We start from the raw sequence: 3,911 nt of genomic DNA on the forward strand, positions 1-3,911 counted from the left end.
AGGGTAATTTCAGAACCCCCCAAATTCCTCTGTGCTGCATCTAATCCAACCTCTCCTCTTCCCTCTGGAATGCTGTAGTTTTGCATCTTCCAGAACGTCATATTAGCTGGAACCATACAACATATATGTTACATTTGCACAATTATTTCTTTAGCTAAGTAGTATGCATTTAAGATCCACCCATATCTTTTCACAGCTGAATGGGTCAGTTCTTCGTATCACTGAATAATATTCCACCTTAGGAATATACCATTGTTCATTTATCTATGCACATATTGAGGGGTATCTGTATTGATTTTACTTTTTGCAAATAATGAATAAAAAGACTGTGACTATTGAAACTCAGGTGTTTTGTGGGGTTTTCTTTTTTTGTATATGAAAATTTATTGTCACGTTTTCACCATCAAAACTTCTGATCTTGGTCTTTCCTTCTTGCCTTTGTATAAGCCAAAAGAGAGACATTGGCTACTTTGACAACCTTAAAGAGAACTCCAGGAATATCACCGACAGCATCACCTTAGGGACCAAATCCAGTAACCAGAACCTCATCATTTCCAACAATAAAATTCAAACAACCATCATTGGGTACAAAGGCTGTGATTTTTTTTTTTTTTTTTTTTTTTTTTGCCATTCTTATCAGTTGGACCCTGACACACTTCCTGAAGGCAGAATTTGGTTGTTTAGATTCAACCCCTACTTTTTCCCATACAATTCCTTTTGCATGAGAAGCGCCTCCAAAAGGGTTGGGCTTCAGGACTGTGCCCAAATCGACTTTCTTGTACTGTTTATCATGCCACTTCTGTCTCGACAGTGGCTGTGGATCTTCCTGGGTGTATGGAGACCATGATATTTGCCCATCCTCCCAGAGCCAAGGGCCTGAGCAAAAGAGAGAAGCAGGGCAGGAAGGAGCCACCAACACACAGGTTTTTGAACAGACCTAAGTTTTTAGGTAAACAGGGTAAATAGAAGTACAAATGACAGATCATACGGTCAGATTGACAGTACTTTGTATGAAACTGAGAAATTCACTTCCTCTATGGGTGGACATGTTGTGTTCTGACCAGTAATGAGAGTCCCTGTTGCTTAGTATGCTAAACGACATTTGGTATTGCAAATTTTTATATTGTCATTCTAACAAGGATGTAATGGTTTCACATTGTTACTTTCATTTGCACTACCCTAATTATATATGATAATGACCATAATTTCATATGATGTTTGTTTCTAGATATTTTCTTTCGTGAAGTATCTGTCAGAATGACCACCTATTTTCGACCTAGAGTATCTGATTTCTCATTCTTGAGTTTTAAGGAATCTTTTTATATTTTAGATTCATGTCCTTTAGCAGGTACGTGCTTTCCAGATTTTTAATTTTCATTCTCTTAATCTCTGACAAAATACAAATTCGTGGGGCACCTGAGTGGTTCAGTCAGTTACTCGTGTGCCTTCACCTCAGGACAAGATCCCAGGGTCATGGAATCCAGCCACTGCAGGGAACTTGCTTCTCCTCCCTCTGCAGAACCCCTGCTTCTACTCTCTGACTCTCTCTTAAATAAATAAATAAATAAAACCTTTAAAACATATATATGTATTTATATGTATTAAAAATTATATATATATATATATAAATTCTTAAATCTCATAAAGTCCAAAATGCCATTTTTTCCCTTACATACATTATTTTTTCCTTACATACATTTTGATTTTGGTGCTGTACTGAAAACTCACTGCCAAATCTAAGGGCACATAATTTTTCCTCCGTGCCATCTTCTAGAAAACCTGTAGATTTCCATTTTACATTAAAGTCTATGATCCAATAAAATAAAATAAAATAAAGTCTATGATCCATTCGGAGTTAATTTTTTTAAGTGTAAGGTCTGTGTAAACATTTTTTTAATTGGCATACACATTTCCTATTTTTCCAATAAAATTAGTCAAATGATTATTCTTTCAACACTGTAAAGCCTTTGCTCTTTTCTTAAAGAGCACTTGGCATTATTTGGATGGGTCCATTCTTGACCTAAAAACTCTTAATTCATGTCTTTGTCAATCTTCAATATTGTGTTGGCTGGTCTAGTTTCTATTTTCCATATAAACTGTAAAATCAGGTTGTTGATATCCACAGAATAACTAGAAGGGATTTAGGTTTTTGATTACAGTGGAACTGTAGATCAGGGTGAGAAGAATTGAAACCTTAATAATATTCTCTTCTGATTTGTGGATTTCGAATATCTCTGTATTTATTTAGATGTAGTATGAAATCATTCAGCAGGGTTTTATAGAGTTCCCCTAAAAGATCCTATAAATTCTCTTAGATTTATAACTATTTCTTTTTAAATTTTTTTCAAAGATTTTATTTATTTATTCATCAGAGACACCAGGAGAGAGGCAGAGACATAGGCAGAGGGAGAAGCAGGCTCCCTGCAAGGAGCCCAATGTGGAAACTGATCCCAGGACCCCAGAAAAAGGCAGACACTCAACCACTAGGCCACCCAGGTACCCCGCTAATTAATTTTTGATTTGATAATGTAAATATTACTATGTTTTTCATTTCAAATTCCATTTGTACATTTCTTTTTTTCTTAAAGATTTTATTTATTTATTCATGAGAGATACAGAGAGAGACACAGAGAGAGAAACAGAGACACTGGCAGAGAGAGAAGCAGGCTCCATTCAGGAAGCCTGATATGGGACTTGATCCTGGGACCCCAGGATCACGCCCTGAGCCAAATGCAGACACTCAAACATTGAGCCACCCAGGCTTCACATTTGTACATTTCTGACATACTGAATACCTCCAATTGAATTCTGGACATTTACTTTGTACCCACAACCTCGATTATACTTGTTTACTGGTCCCAGGAAATTCGGTTGTTCCTGTTTCTTTGAGATTTGATGCACAATCATATCATCATGAACAAAGAGTTTTATTTTGTCATTCCCAACCTGTATATTTTTGATGTCCTTTTCTCAGTGCATTACCACAGTCTTTTTTTTTTTTTTTTAGATTTTATTTATTTATTCATGTGAGACACACAGAAAGAGAGAGAGAAGGCAGAGACATAGGCAGAGGGAGAAGCAGGCTCCATGCAAGGAGCCAAATGTGGGGCTCGATCCTGGAACTCCAGGATTACATCCTGAGCCCAAGGTAGAAGCCCAAACTCTGAGCCACCCAGGCGTCCCACATTACCTCGGTCTTACAGCATAATGTGAAATAGGACTGAAAAGAGAGAACATGCATATCTTGTTCCCAGACTTAAGCGGAAAGGATCTAATTTCTTAATATACACGCATTAATAGAAAAATTACAAAGGTATCCTATAAATACTTCACACTGTTATAAAAGATGATGATCTTACATTGCTGCAATACATTTCTCAAAATTTCAAAGGCAATATTATTATGACAGAAACTCCAGGCTTTATTTGAATTTCATGAGTTATTCTATTAACATCCTTTTCTGTCCCAGTATCCTATTGAAGCTAACACATTGCACTTAGTTGCCTTAACTCTTCCTAAGTGTAGACCATTGTCTCTTTCCTAGTTTTAATGAAGTTCACATTTTTGAGGTATACAGTTATGAATTGTCCAACACAGGATTGGATGGTACATTTGGTATTTGGAAAGTATCGTAAAATCAAGAGGTATATAATATTCAAATGACTTCTCGCTAGCGATGATGACCTTCATTGATGACTAAGGTAAGAGTAACCAAGTTTCTCACTTAAAATTTACCATTTTTCCCATTCCATACTATAATCTTTGGGAAAGAGTCACTAAATCCAGATCACATTCAGGGAAATTTAGTTCCACCTTCTGGAATGAAAAGAATCAACATATAATATTTACATAGTGTCTACAAGAAAGATTTGTCTCTACTTCCTCATTTATTTATTATCTTCCTTATGTCA

At 36.1% G+C, this 3,911-nt stretch overlaps 1 pseudogene; it reads right to left on the minus strand.

Annotated features, from left to right (window-relative positions):
• Positions 1 to 263: 263 nt before the first annotated feature.
• LOC144307699 (small ribosomal subunit protein uS12 pseudogene) lies at positions 264 to 858 on the minus strand (annotated as a pseudogene).
• Between the last annotated feature and the right edge of the window lie 3,053 nt (positions 859 to 3,911).

This window comes from Canis aureus, chromosome X (genome assembly GCF_053574225.1).
Source record: "Canis aureus isolate CA01 chromosome X, VMU_Caureus_v.1.0, whole genome shotgun sequence".
NCBI lineage: Eukaryota > Metazoa > Chordata > Mammalia > Carnivora > Canidae > Canis > Canis aureus.